At 46.0% G+C, this 15,980-nt stretch overlaps 1 protein-coding gene across 2 annotated transcripts in view; it reads right to left on the bottom strand.

Annotated features, from left to right (window-relative positions):
• The window catches only part of gli3 (GLI family zinc finger 3), a 92,947-nt gene extending 83,120 nt beyond the window's left edge, over positions 1-9,827 (bottom strand). For both annotated transcript variants that reach the window (XM_068581831.1, XM_068581832.1), the window contains exon 1: positions 9,410-9,827. The gene's annotated coding sequence lies outside the window, so the exon portion shown is untranslated. The remainder of the gene's footprint in view (positions 1-9,409) is intronic.
• Between the last annotated feature and the right edge of the window lie 6,153 nt (positions 9,828-15,980).

Genomic DNA, 15,980 nt, shown 5'->3' with positions numbered 1-15,980 from the left:
GCAAAACATTTGCTGGTTCCAGCTGCAAAAGGGGAAAAGAAACAGTCTATTTGTCTCTGTTCAATGTAATTGTAAAACTGGACATTGTCGTGTTTTGGAAAACTTCAAATGGGCCCCTTTCACCAGTTTCTGACATTTTTATACGCTAAGTGATCCGCTGAATAATGGAAACAGATTGAACTGATCATGGAAATAGTCAGCTGTTGCAGCTCAATATCTTCTAGCAGAAGTTCACGTCGCTCTGCGTCGTACGACAAGTCGCGCTTTCGCGTGAAACCACAACGCCGCAGGGTTCACCGGCCCCTGTGTAAGAGTGCCATTCACGTGGACGTGTGGGTTCGTGCTGCCGGATCGGCGGCGGCCCAGAGTGTGTGTTTCTATAGTAGTGTGGAGTGTGCGGCGGCGGAGGTGTGCGATCAAAAGACAGCTGAAGCTCAGAGGGAGTCCTGACGGCTCTCCCAGCGGCGGCTTCCAGAGGAGACAACTCTCTCCCTTCACTTTCATATCAGCCACAGAGCCCACCCCATCCCTCTGCGCCTGCTCGTCGGCTTCACACACACACACACACAGACACACACACACACACACACACACACACACGCACACACACACACGCAAGCACGCACAGGAAGTCTCAGAGGATTTGCAAAACCTGTATCCCACCTACAGCAACACACACCCACATGCTGTTGCTCATCAGAAACACGCAGTTTTTTGGGGGTAGATTTTGAAAGAGTTGGTGAAGAAACTCACTCCCCCCCCCCCCCCTCCCCCAGTGAAAAAGACTCACGCAACTCAAATACCGAGACGGTATCGCACCACACAGCGCCGGAACGAGACGCCGTAAACCTTCACAGCGCTGCCGAGTGTTTGACACACCAAAAAAAAAAAAAAAACGTCCCATAAACTCCAAAGAGCGCAGTCACAAAATGGCCCCCTTGAAAACAAGACCGTCATTAGACAGGCAGCCCCCCCCCCCCGCCCACCCTCACCCACCCTCAGGCCCGCCGACTCCATTGCGAGCACGCCAAACATCTGGCTGTATTTACTCGGTTTCAGCTGTTTGCAACCCCGCCTCGAATAAATCTGGGAGCTGTAACACCATCGCTTAGGACCGCTACTAAACAAACACGCTCGACGCTCGCCGGCTCACTCACTCACTCCTCTCCGCACGCTCGCTCGCTCGCTCGCGCATCCCGAACCAGGAGTCGGAAAAAAAAAAAAAAGGCCCCGCTTAACGCAGGCAAATAAATTTGTGGAGGAGATGGAGGAGGGAGGGAAGGAAGGAGGCCTTAATTGGAGCGTTTGACGGGGGGGGGGGGAGCCTGGGGTTAATTGGGAAGCATGGAGAGCAGCTGGCTCCGCGGTGGAAGTTGAGACAGGGATAATAAGTTCACCCTTTGCAGGAGAGACGGTCGGTGATGAATCAGATCAGAGGAACGGTGTACAGTGTAATCGGCCTCACATCTCCCCTCCTCCGCCCCCTGCTCCCCTGACAAGCAGAGACAACCCGGCTCCCAGCTATACGCAATCTGGCACCTATCACACAGGACTGGCAGTCGGAGGGAAGAGATCACCCGGCGATGGTTCACACACTGCTAATCACTCGCACGCACACAATCATTCTTACCTCGAGGACACGGAGACCAGTTTATCAGTCCGCCGGTCGATGTATGTAAATCTCTCCAACAATGTGTGTACTAATGGCTTATTACCCCGCGTTAGCTGGTTTGCATTGATCTCTGCGCCAGGGGGAGACGGGGGAAACTGGAGCAGTTCGCTGCTCGTATGTACCGAGCAGGACGGTAATCACATCCCAGCTTGTTTCAATAAAAGCAACATTAGCATAAACCATCTCAAACACACTAAAACCTTCACCCCGCTCGGTCCGCGCAAGAAAAAGGGGGGGGGTAAAAAAAACTTTCCTGGATTATAGGGTAATCAGAGCCATATGGGATGGGTCGGTACAACTTTGTGTGTCTCTGTGAAGTGTATGGATTGTCTCCGCACATTACGACTTCCCAAATGAGAACACTGTTTTCTCTTCCAGAGGAGCACATCTTTAGCCAGTATATACCGAGAGAGAGAGAGAGAGAAGAAAGTGAGTGCTCTCAGGAAACTAGTAGCTGCGAAGGGTTTAGATATAACACCGAACTCAGTTCCTTGTGCTGGGAGGCTGGCGGAGGGAAGCCCAGGTAGAGTCATACGCAGTAATGGGAGGAGACAGCGACTTAGAGCGCCACACAAAAGCCAGGCTTTATAAATAATTCCAAAAGCTAACAGGATCCCTTGTATGTGTGAATCTGTGAAATACATTCACACATGAATGCACACACACACACACACACACACACACACACACACAGGCGCGCGCACACACACCCTGCCACCAGGGGGAATAGGTTATTCACACTCCTCCAACCGAGGCTGCTGTGAGTCTGACCTGCCACCATTGGTAAATGTAGGCGAGTATCTTTCTTGCATAGATGATGCGGAAAAACAAGTGCTGCGAAGAAGAAAAGGTTAATTTCAGCAACACACACACACACACACACACACACGTTGACACTCTCACTCACTCATAATGCAGGGCAGCAAAGCACACCGGAGACCTGTCTTGTAAATCTCTTTGTGAAAGCAGCTTTGGGGGGTAGACAGGGGCTTACGTACTGAGCCCTGAGGTAGAGCTACAGACTCCGCTCCCTCTAACCCCCCCATGGTCTTCCTCCCTCTCCCACACACATACTCGGCGCTCTTCTCCTCACTTCTTTCCCGGCTATACCCCACATTTCCTCCTTCTTTCCTGCCCTTCTCTCACCTCATCCTTCCCTCCCTCCGTCCCCTCTCGCCTCTCTCTCTCTCTCTCTCTCTCCTCCCCTCCGTCCCGGGCCCGGGCTCCAGAGCGCTGGTCCTTAGCCCCCGCGGGCTCCCGCGGCGTCGCGGTGACTAATGTCCTGCCTTTGCTCAGACAATGAGTTTGAGTCTGAAGCCGGGAAAGTGTTGAGGAGGGAAAAAGACCGGAGCACCTTTTGACAAATGGAACCCTTCGCGCCGCCGTGCCCACTGAGGGAGGCTTTACAATGTCGCGCTCCACGCTCCACGTCCTCCGAGGGGCGGCCGCGAAACCCGCAAAGCCGCATCTGGGGGAATATAATGAATTCTTTGGGAAGTCTAACCTGGCTTTCTTCATGAATAAGATATATTTCCAAAGCATGTCGACCCCTCTTAATAAAAACACAAGTCTGGCAGGAATAGCCAAAGCCGTTTTAGGGCCTCGTGTACACGTTAATATTTCTGTTTCTCTATAAATTTTCCCGGGCCCACTTCTTTCCAGGCCTGTCACACTGCAAGGCCAGCCCTACATTTCTCTCTGCAAGGTGGAGCAGCCGTGGTGACAAACTGTCATTAAAACCGGCTGGAGTCCCTCTCTTTCAAGGAACTCAAACTCTTGGATGCTCCCTCCTCTTCCCCGTGCACCCTACCCCCCATGCAACCCTGAAAGGAACTGGGCTTTGTCTGAGGAGCAAAGGAGAGAGGAATACCCCCACCCCTTCAACCCTAACTCCCCTCCCCGAACCCTGTTCCTCACTCCCTGCGGAGTATTGTTAAAACACAGCCCCCCCCCCCCTCTCTCTCTCTTTCCGAAGCCCGGGCTCTTAAAACAGCGTGCTTTGCATGAGAAAAAACGATTAGTCTTCAAATGCTCCGCTGTCAAAAGGAGGGCTCTTTCAGGTTGGGGCAGAAATTTGCTCAGATAGTAGAGTTCTCCTTTTGTTTTTCCAAGATGAGGCATTATTGGAGCCAGGGTCTGTTAGCATTCATTGCTGAGAAAAACACACTAGAGGGGTTTATACGGGATGCCCCCCCCGACCCCCACCACCACCACCACCACCCTCCACTCCTCCGCCCCCATCCCCTCCTTTTCCAACTTGCCCCAAGTCCGCAGCAGAAGGAAATGAAGGAGCAGAGAGGGGGGAAAAAAGTACTCATCTAAACATGTTTGGAGAGGACAGAGAATGTCCGGGCATGTGCTTCTTTTCAGGTATTAACCTTGGGATTTACATTTGACATTCAAACAACAGACCCCCTCATTGACCTCCACTCCAGGACGCATCCAAACTCAGGGATAACTCCCACCGAAAGACAACTAAGCAGCATGGGATTGCAAACACATGGGGTGCACATTGTGGGCATTATTGCATGACAATGCATAACTTAATTACTGGCGTTAGGTGCAGGAGTTTTGTTTCAGAAAAAGGCACAGTTCGCAAAGAAAGCCTCCCCGGTTCAGATCATTTGCACGGAGAGTGCGTGTACGTACGGGCGTCTCGGAAGCAGACAGAGCCTGACTCATGGCATCGCACATCAAGAGGCAGGGGTAAGTGACAGATCATTGTTCACAGCGAGCGGCCAGTTCATCTGTCCCCCCAATCACCGGCCCACGGCCCAGGAAAAAAAAGCACAGACCCCCCTCACGGATGCCACAACCGGGTCCCGTCAAAGCTGACACAATGCCACATCTGCAATAACAGCCCCCGGGGGGGACACACTGTGTCTTCAGGAGCTCAACTTTACGCGCAGCCCACCGGCAAATGCCCCCCCCCCCCCAAAAAAAAACCCCAAAGCACTTCACCTCTTGCTGCTATCCTTCACACCGCAGACTTAAAGACGTTTTTACGGCGGCGACAGCAAACAGAGGGAGGGGATGAGCGGCGCCCACATGCAAGCGTGACTTGTCCTGTTTCTCCTCAAGCGTGTGAAGAAGAAGAAGAAGAAGAAGAAGAAGAAGAAGAAGAAGAAGAAGAAACGCAGCCGCCCGATGGCACACTCTGCATTATCGCACACGAGCCGGAGTATTTGCAGTAAAAATTTACCACGACCTACAACGGGGCTTATGTTAAGCTGTCAAACTCGACTTAATCGATCGTAAATTCAACCCGCTTTATGCAAATTTACTTGACTGTTTTCACTCTTTTTTTCCCCTCTTTCTTTTTTTTCGCTTTTTTTTTTTTTTTACGGCCGTCTCCGGTGCCTCGCTCTGGGAGAGCAGTTGACCAGACTAATTGTCAGGTCCAGTTGGAGTTTCCAACAGGCCACAGCCATGGAAAACAAACCAGCCCTCTCTCAGCCCCTGCTAAGGCAACTTGAGCTCCCACTTTTTTTTTCTTCTTCTTCTTCTTTTTCTCCCATTTCGTATTTCTTCAGACAAATGAGAAAAAAAAGCAAAAAGTTGCTTCCACAAGAGAGAGAGAGAGGGGGGGGAGCCAAAATAAATTCTAAACACGCATGTGTGTGAGCGAGGGAAGAAGAAACAGAGAGAGAGAAGTGTGAATGAGCGGAAGATTGCATGTACACGCATGCAGTTGGAGTGCGGCGAGGTGTGTGTGAATGTGTCAGTATGCTGTTTGCGAAAGCCCCGAGTGTATTAAGATTCCTGGATGTGTGTAATATACATATCTGAAATTACTGTGCGATATCTCCCGCCTCACACCCTCTTCATCGCCGCTTTTCCCCCCACGTCCGACGTCAGCCTTATCCGAAAGACATCACCCCGGCTTGAAAGGTGCCTTTAGCGGGCTCCTTGAAGCGGGGAGCGGGGGTCCCGCTCTGGGACAATGATGGTTGAGGTGGAGGGAGGGGGGGGGGGGGGAGTGAGCCGGGGGAGCGGGAACACATAGCATATTAAATCTGCTGGCGGAGCTGGGTCGTCCTCGCGGAGAGAGCCAGAGAGCCAGATCTGAGGCATGCCCTGAAGGGATGGCTGGGCCTGGGGATTAGGAGGCCAAGGAGAAGCCCTCGCGAGCCCGAAGACCCCCTTCTTGTCTCTGCTCGCACGCAAATGCATCCAGACGTTTTGACGCTTTTCAGGTTCGCCGTCTCGGCCCAACTTTTCATAGGTCCTTTTTCATTCGGTCCTCGCAAACCCACACCAGCGAACACACACGCGCACACACACACGCGCGCTCACACACATTTCCATCCGCTCTCATGCATAGCCCTTTTTTCTTTCCTCCCTCAATCACTACCTCTGTCTGACTTGTCCTCTTTCTTTCCCCACTGTGTCTGTTTCATTTGATGTCAACATATCAAAGTACTAAATCATCAAAGTGAGAGATTTCTTTTGGGGTCCATCTACTCGACTACGCCAGCTACATGCAAGGGAAGCAACAGCTCATCATATTACACAGGGAATTACTCCAAACTTCCGCTTTCATTCTGTGTATTTTAAAAACTTATCGACACCACCGTGTGGTTCCCGTAACACAAAACACCTGCAGGCAAAGAAACAAGCGAGCTAACGCTAAAAAACATTAAGCACAGGCCTCGTTATCTTGAGGAAAAACAACTTCCTCACATTACCCTCGTTTTAACTAAACATCTGCCACCTCTTTGAGGGCTTCAGGTCGCAGCGTTAGCACAACAACACAGCTCATTAGGGCCTCTTGCATACAAACCTGATAACAGGTATTCTTCCTGCGGGGTGTAAAAGGCCCGAGGACGCGACCTGCCTTGTGCAGTGAATGCGAGGGCCCTTAAAGGGAGGAGAGGGCCATACCTCAGAAAAGCTAATAGCGTGTCATCTCCCTGCATTAACGCGACAGCCCCTTCTCATTCTGCCCGGGTCGCCGGGTCACGGGTGAGCCGGGCCGGCGTCGCTACGCATAACTTTACTCTAACGGGAGCTTCGGGGTCGAGATAAAACAATACGCCGCGACTGCGCTCGCTGCTATCTGACGGGGCTGACTCCTGCAGGGGGGAAGCGGTTCCTCGCGCGCGGAGCTGAAGGAAGCGGAGAGCGGCTGTGATGCATCTCTGCTGGCTACAGTAAGCGAGTGGCTCTGAGTCGTGCATCTCATTCCAGGCAGATTAGCATCTTAAACACTGCTGCATTCATCACCGCTGCTGCATCATAATGAGACAAAGTCTTTTTTTGGGGGGGGTAAAGGTGCACCTGTTTGAAATCGGTGCACCCTGGTAGTTTATTTGAGGTAAAATGTAATAGTACTGTAGTGTTGTTTTGTAATATTTATACATGTGTGTTATAGCATTGGTCTTTTTTTACTTTATATGAAGCTGTTTTATATGTTTTATTATATATCACATTCTTTAAAAAATACAAATACTGACATTCACATGTTCAGTAAAGACTGAAATTAAACATAGTTGTGTTTAAAGTTGTTCCACTGATTATTAAATCCAAAAATGTCACAGATTTCTCTTTCAATCAGTCGGCCACTGAGTTTTGATTTAATCCCATTTAATTCAAGGCTTGTGGAAAATGTAGCATATCTTATTATTTTATATAAATAAAAACGGATGCCATCCTAATTTTCTGGCCTCAAATAAAAATGATATAGAGGCAATGATATTGTATTTTTAATGATCAGTTTTATTAAAAAAAAATATTAATAAGCCACAATATGCCACATGTAAAGGGAATAAATGTGCATCCCTGTTCGGTTTATTACAATGAATAACATTACATTTAATGAATATTCCCATGATGTCATTTTAAAATATAAAATATTAACCTTAAAATCTGAGGCCTGAAGCGTCTCTTTATTCTTTTCATTGTTAACTGAGCTGAATCATTGACATGACAGTGATTCACTCCCTACTTGTAGGGCCATGGGAAATGTTATTTTATTATCATAAATAAAATAAGGGACATATCGAGTGACAGCTCATGTGACAGCTTTTTTCTATTTTATTAGACAAATGTAACCAAGAGCTCTGCTCAACGCCAAACCCACAGCCAAGATGAATGATGGAAGAGCCTCGTAAAAAATAGCTAAAAGGAGATTTTTATCTGTGTGAACTTGTGCTGTTAAACATCTTATTAGGTGTGTTCGCCCACTGCAGCCAGACCTCCGTTAATAATTTGCCAAGTGTCACAAAAAAAAAGGAGTATTTGAGCTGCACCGCATGGCTGAGCACCTCGGACCCTCGTCGTCTGTATGAAACCCGAGAGCAGACAAGCAGATAAAATGTGGAACAGCTGGCGTGGACAGAAGGGAAAGTTTCAAACAAATATCCGCACATGTGGAGGCTCGGGGGCTCGCAATCGTTTTCATGTCCCGGATCCCCCCCCCGCCACCCTCCAAAAAAAAAAGGAATACAGACTTCTGTTTGAGAGTCTTTCTCTTTTCACCCATGAACAAGTCCATGTGAGAGTTTATTTTTTTAGTGTTGATTTTGTTTTGAAAAGAATGTGAATGGAACAAACCTGTGATTGTGTCAGTCCTCCATAGTGCATTCCTAATTGTGATGAATCCAGGGAATTCTAATAAAGTAAATCATAGTGACTTTACGCCATTTCTAATTTAGCTCGGGGCCCCATAAAACTCCCCACATGGACCCCTGCAGGGCCACAGACCCCCCTGCAATGGGCTTAAATATCTCTGAGCACATGCCTTCAAACACGCTACTATGCTTCCTTCCACATTTATATTTTTTTAGATGAAGCACAAATTAATTTAGAAATACTTGTGTTTGAATTGTGTCAAGTTTCCAGGTTGTAATTTTAACTCAAAAATATCAGCTTAATGCAGAATGTGAAACAAAATGAGTTGTGAGAATGGACTTTCTTATTTTTTTTGCAGTGCAAATATGTCCTGTTTGTATTTTTTTTAAAAAGGCCTCAAATTGACTTTTAAGCTGAGAAAATATTGTAAAAACCAGAGATTAACAAATGTGTGTGTTATATGTGCATGCAGCCCTTTCAATGCGTCTGCAGACTCTTTATGGAATAAACTAAATCAATAGCAGACCCTGAAATATGATCACACATGCACATACATATGCCCCCCCCCCCCCACCTCCTCTTTCCTCACCCCCCCTCCCCCCTCCCTCCCTCACCCCACGCGCGTTTCTTTAGGCAAAAGTCCAATAAAGTTGCATGTCCGCAGAAGTTTATAAAGTTTAAACCTGCAGTACAGACACGCACGTGCTCCTTCTGTCTTATAACACAGCAACAACAAAAAAAGATTTAAAACAAAAAAACAAACTGTTTTCCATTACGACCAAACTTTATGTAACTCCAAAAATAGTTGAAAAATGCACATCTGTCTGTCGGGTAGTTGTAAAGTGTGCCATCCGGGGTTTCTAACAACCAACACTTATTTCACAGAGCATAAATCACACACCAGGCCAAGTGTAACACAAGGCTGCCGGGCTGCTTTTTTCGGGCAGTTTTTTTTTTTTTTTTTTCGGGATCCCAGACCGAAGCTTTCATCGTGTTTCTCACCAGTGTTTCCTCCGTTAATCCACTTCCATGTCTACATCTTAACTCGTATGAAATTCCATCGTTTTGAAACGTGAAACCTCTCCGCTGCTTCACCAACGGCTCCCTCTCAACTTTAAAAGTGGACACATGAGCGCAACAATGTGCGTAAAATAGATTACTTACTTCTTTCTGGGTGATTCCCCCTCTCTACTTTTTGTGTATCTTCACAGGGGAGGAGGAGAAAAAAAGTGTTTTATCTTGTTTCTTCGGCTTCTTCTCTGCGTAAGTTGCAGATGTGCCTCAGGAGTTGCCTGGGACTTTTTCTTCTTCTTCTTTTCTTTTCTTTTTTCTTTTTTTTTTTTTTACGCTGCAACTCCAACTCCAAAGCGGCGCTGCCAGAGTTGTTCCTCCTGCCGGTCTTTCTCCTCCTGCTGACTCTTTTCTGTGTACAACCACCGCCGGACCAACACCATCAGCCCGCCGATACAATCTGCCGATAGCAGACCGCAGATGTGCGTAAAACCAACATAGGCGTCAGAGAAGCGCGTGGAGAGTTGTTATTACATTTAGTGCGCTTTTTCCAGGAGAAGAGAGAGGGCGAAGTGTGGGACTCCAGCTGCTCCTTCCCTCGCTAGACTCCTCCCTTCGGATTGCTCCCTCCTTTCCTCACTGCCTCCCTCCTTTTTTTATTTTCGGTACCCCTTTCTTTCTTTCTTTCTTTCTTTAAACCAACAGTTTTTTTTTTTACTGTAATCCTAGTTAGTCCTAATACTACACTTTATGGCACATAAACCCACATTGCTCAGTTTACCCACCTCACTCTTGCTCATGGGCCTTTGTTGCACATTTGGAAGTCTCCAACTGATCCAAGTTGGGGGGGAAATGGGTTTACATTGAGAAGAAAGTTAGAGGTTTATAGTTTTTGGCCTTATTTCCCTGTTTATTGTCTCTTTATATAACCATGTAACTTAATTATGAGCGTTATGTGTGTTTAATGGATCACATCAAAGGCTGTATGACTCTCTTTTAAAAAGGACTTTGTGATTTCCGCTGATAAATTACCACTTTTCACAAAAGCTTAAGGGACAGCGAGTAAATGCATGTGTGTGCATTTACATAAATCCCTATAATTAGACTAATGTGTGACAAGACATTTCTCATAATATCCGCATACATACGCATCAAATGGATGTCTATTTTTGATATATATTGCTGAAAGTCCTGCATCACGTGACAACTTTTTTCACCAATTTGCCTGTGACAATAGTAACAGTAACAACAATAGTAACTTATGCGTGTAAGGCGTAATGTAACTTTTTACTTTTTACGTCCAATATCCACCTTAAAAAACGACATTTACATGACGGAGCTCACATATCTGAAGCTGTCGATTTATGAGAGCTAAAATAGTCTCCTGGGCTCAGCCGTCAGAGTGATACCTAATGCAGAGGGAAGCCTTCCTGTAGGGTTAGGTTATAATCAATATACATAATCAATATACAGGGAAATTATGTGGTAAGAAAGGTCTTTAGGGTGCTGTTTCAATCAATGAAGAGGTGGGAGTTTGGAGAGGAAAATCACCGGTTAATCGTTTAGCCAGGATTTGAATGTGTGTGTGCGCGTGTGTGTGTGTGCGTGTGTGTGTGTGTGTGGCCGAGAGGTCAAGTGCATCGAGTCACAGGAAGTGTATTCCACCTGATTGTAACACTCATCCAATTAGCGGCAATGTCACAATAAAGAAGACTGTACAAAATGTGTGTTTTTTTTTCCATATTTGATAATAATGTTTGGCCATCACTTTTCTGCTTATTATGCAAATAAAGTCGGCATTGACTAATTAGCGCCTTCATCAATCAGAGCCGGAGATCTTCTGTCACAACTGTCGACATCTCTGTCGTCAATAAACCCCCAAAATGTTTGATTTGTCGAGTGCGTGAAAATGGATTTTCAATGTAAAAAGAAATGACGCGACTATTACGAGTCTACAAGGAGACTTTTTAAACATTACAGTGCTTTAACTCAAATAGTTTCTACACTCATGAAAAGAAATCTTCAGATACATTTTGTCATTATGATCCATAAAACGTCAAAACATCAAAACACACATGTTTATAATTGAGACTTAATGTATAAGGTTATATGTAAAACACAAGCACAATGATGGAATATGAGCCGCGATATGAATCAGTATCAGTACAATGAGGACGAATGTGTTCGTGACGACAGGAAGTCGGGCCGAGAGAGGAGACAGTCAAAGGTGCTCTGTAAGACACGACTAATTCTCCTGTCAGTTTGTCAGGCGGTGCTCATCTGGCCCGGACTACACAGAGATAAAGTCCTTGTTATGAATCTCTCAAAGAGAATCCGAGGAACGTGGAGGTGGGAGAGGGGGGGGGGGGCATAAGGGTAAAGGAGAGGGGGGAGTGTTGGGGGGGGGTGCACATGGGCATCAGTAGGGTTAGCGGCTCCCGAAAGTATTTCATCAAAGAGGGCCAGGATCCTGGGGATTGAGATTCTGCCTGCAGGCAAGTAACCAATGGTCTCCCAAGAACATATTCCAAAGTAAGGCTCGCAGAGCCAAAGCACACATCAAAAGCACCTCTGTAGCCAAAGCGATTCTGGAGGAGGGAAAAAAAAAGGAAGAAAAAAAGGGGGTTCGGGTCCCTTCTTGGCCCCCTTTAAGCCCCAGATCTCACCCCAATTAAGAAGGAACTCCTGTTTGTTCCAGAGCCTGAGATCTGCAGACAGGGAGGTGTACTCACTAAGGTAGACACTCAGGCTCGCTCACAAAACACACACACAGACACACACACGATAACCAATCACAAGCACACACACTCACTCATGCACTCGCACACACTCACTCACACATTGTCACTTTTCCCTCACAGCAGAATCAAAAAGAAACGCTGTGCACTGAAGATCAACATCTGCGTCTTTTTTCTTCCTTTTTTTTTTTTTTGCGAGAGTGACCGACTGACAGAGCGTGTTTCCACGATCTCACTGAAGTACAATGTAGTGTGCTCAGTGTGTCCTATACGTATGTTACACCAGTAACAGTAAATCAATACTCGGCAGAATGTCGTGTAGGCATTTGGATTTTTTTATTTTTTTTGCCTTTAATTCTTCGCCGCTGGACAGATGTCACCGGGAAATGGATACGGCGGAATAGGCATATTATATCCACGCTGATGCGATGCAAACGCACTGGCTGCAGGGACCCGAGGACTGACGGAGGCTGCTGCTGCTGCAGAGAGGCAGTGTTTCAAGATAAAGGGACATGGGAAGTGTCTTCCACTTCATTGCAACGCAGCAGCGCCACAATATAACAGCCTTGCATTGAAAATGTCTCTGAGATATATAAGAAAATATACTTCATGCATAACAAGGAACAGTTCTTGTTGTGCAGAATGCCGCCATCAGTAATTATACACATATCATATATGCAAAATATCTTATTTCTAAATGTGTAAGCGGCATTATAACACAGTGTTGTGTGTTGTTGGGGATGTTATTCTATCCTAATGTTTCACCTTTCATAAGATGATCATACGAAGGTTTAATATGTCAAATGTTGCAGCAACTAAAGCAGTCAAGTGTGTATTTTCATCTGAAATGTATAGTGGGATAGATATATCTTAAAACCTGGACAAATCTACATCTACATGCATGACTTAACGCCTCCTTTTGTATTTCTGGTGAACTGACCCTTTAAGATGTGAATGGAATAGGGCGGTCAGTTTATTGTATATCAATATTTCCACATTTCGACATCCCAGTCCAAGATGGTTTAAACTAGATAAGGAAAATTTTACTTTCACACTTTTTGTTTTTGATCTCATCGTCGTTGTTATTTGAAAAACATTCATCTCCAAATTAATCATCTTTTTAAGTGCATTTTCAGCTCTGTGGCAATGCATTTGCAGATGATTCAGTGTTTTTTTTAATGGTTTTGGAGCATTTCTTAACCCATCAATGAGCTCTCCTTCACTGCGTCTCAAACTAACAGCAACAACAGGCGACGCTATGAGTGCCAACGCTCTCCATGCTTCCTGTCTCTCTCTCTCAAGGCCCTGTAGAGGATGGTACTCAAAGTGTTTTGCTTGCTCTTAATCTTTGCACTACAAGTGCACCTTCACACTGGGCCTGTTTGCCGAGGACCAGAGATTTGGGGCCGAGCAAACATACCACAAAGGAGACCTTCCGTGACCTCGAGCCCACTCTGATCCATCCTTAAGCTGTGTACATAGAGCTCAAAGGGGCTCTCCCACCGCCTCGTTCACGCTGCTTTCCCCTCCTCCTGTTCCCTCCTCCTCACATGTACTGTACCTGTACACACTTGTACATCCAGGACACTAAACACAGCACTCCCCTCTTCTTCTTCTTCCCTTCCCTCCCCTCCATCCCTCCGCCCTCCCCCTGCCGGAGGTATCGGGTGGCTTGAGTGGGCCCATTAGTGCGAATGACTGATAAGGCTCTCTGCCCCCAATAATCAGGGAAAAAGGATATTTGCAGTTATTTTGAAGCCGTCAGAAATAATAAATGCCAAACTATATCCACTTGGGCTATTTAAGCAATTTCGCCGTGATAACATCCCGTGGGGGATTTCATGTGGATTCCAAATGACGACATAATAAAAGCACGACGCCTGCACCCCCTTATCAGGCTGGATTAAAAGGGAATAATGAAACAGAGAGGGGTTTGGAGCCTTGTGTGGTATGAATATGATTATCTAATGGACTCCAATGGAAAGGCATGTTAATTCCACTTTAACGCGAGACCTTTCCCAGACTATCTCCTGCCCCTGGCTCCTCCTCAGACCCCTCCCCCCTCCCCCACTCGACCCGTTTTCTCTGCCTCTTTCTCCTCTTGCTTTAAGTTGAAATAATCGCTCTGCTTTTTTTTTCTTCCCCCCGCAGAAGTCATTATGCCCGCCGTCTATCTCTGTGTATGAACGTGAGCATGGGACAGTGATAACCCCCCCTCGTCTTTTCCAGTTTGATTGTAGTGTGTCGGCCTCTTAACTTTCAGACAAAAGCACTCTGGGCAATTATCAATATTCAGATTTTTTGTGGTATTTTCTGGCACTGAGATCATTGTTGCTTGATGAATGTGGGTCACTCACATAAACTCAAATCAAAGTTTCTGAGCAGCCAGTCGAAATCCCATTACATGGTCTGATTTTGGGCTCAACAAGACCTTCATATGTAAATATACTGAGCCAAAAACAGTCCCTTCAAACATGTGCATCACATTTTCTCGTTATTTCAAGGTGATGCTTTTGTATTTGCAAGGTCTCGGCCCGTTTAAAGACCTAAAGCATCCAATTATCTTTGATAAGTCAGGATGTCTTTGTATTGTTTTATTCTCCAAGATGGTGAGTTTTAAGGTTCTCCATTCATAAGCGCACGTGTCAAAGTACACAACGTGTGCACCGCAAGCCGTTGCGCCTTTGTTTCAAGGGCAAATAATTACCCATCCGACGGCAAATAAAGATTTAAGTCATGCGCAGGCTTCGCTGTCAAGCCGCTGTCTGACTCGCATCACCTGAGTGTGTATTTCGCAATTGATGTCGACTGATTAAAGTACCTCTTCTTTTGATCAAGCAGAAGAAGAGTCCCTGACCGATACAGGCCCCGAATGGGGGGTCATCATTAGGCCCATTAGGACCGATAAGACTCCCTGAGCCGCGTATAGACAAGTCCATTCTCATCTTGCGAGGGATGGAGCGGTATTGTGCATCAGCAGCACACATCCTGAGAGCAGACTGAGCTCCCGCAGGACACAGTTAAAAAAAAATAAAAAAAAAGAAGAAGAAAACATCAATATTTCATCAAACTACTCTCTCTTTCTGGTCCAGATCAAAGCCTCGACTCCCACAGTCCTACAGGTAGAGATGGCTCTTTTGTTTTCGCTCCTCAGGTAGAGCAGCAGTCAGACTCTGTTCGCCTTTTCTTTTTCTTTTTTTGGAATCCTTGCAACGCTCAGACCGTCCGTCTCACGGCTCACCGCCTCGCTTTTTTGGAAGAGGAGGTAAAAGGGGAAGGCGAGAGAGACTGTGAGGGCGAAAAACAGCTTCCAGAGATGTCCAGAGGTTGAACTTCACGGCCTTGTAGTGTTGTATTATTTCCGATTTTTTCTTTCCCAGGTCGGCCCACAGTGAGACTAATGGTGAGAGCGAACGCAGGGTGTTGTAACTCGTCTTTGAGAGACTGAAATAGTGTTGCAAACATCTTCCTTATCACCGCTGTCATCTGCATCATCACCATTACGACTGTTTTAAGATATTTGCAGCAGAAGAAGAACCTCCTGTCAGTAAGGCTCAAACATGGGCAAGGTTTTTTTGAGCATTTTATCAGCATCAGGTGTGAATTATCTATATAAATCATATATTTCTTCATTTATATAGCTATAAATAAATAAATAAATGTTGTTTTAGCATTGCGTTTGATGGCAGATACATACATCTGCCACAAAACGCTTCGTAAGTGAAGATTAACTGAGTTAAAGCAGCTTTTGTCAAACATACAGAACAAGCACAGAATGAAGACACAATGCAGGTTTTAGATATTAAAAAGGCAATACAACAAAAGTGATTATTAAAGTGGATATAATCTGTTTTATGACAATGTAAATCAATGTTACAACATAAAAAGGGGTCTCTCATGGTGATGAACGCACATCTTCATTTAATTGTTACTGTTTAAAACACACACGGCTCATCCCAAGGGGTCCAAAGTGTTGAAAATGAATT

Source organism: Clinocottus analis, unplaced genomic scaffold (genome assembly GCF_023055335.1).
Source record: "Clinocottus analis isolate CAN_PGR_092001 unplaced genomic scaffold, fCliAna1.0.p SCAF_18, whole genome shotgun sequence".
Taxonomy (NCBI): Eukaryota; Metazoa; Chordata; class Actinopteri; order Perciformes; family Cottidae; genus Clinocottus; species Clinocottus analis.
Note: the sequence above shows the minus strand (reverse complement) of the source record. Positions and strands in the feature narration are given on the sequence as shown.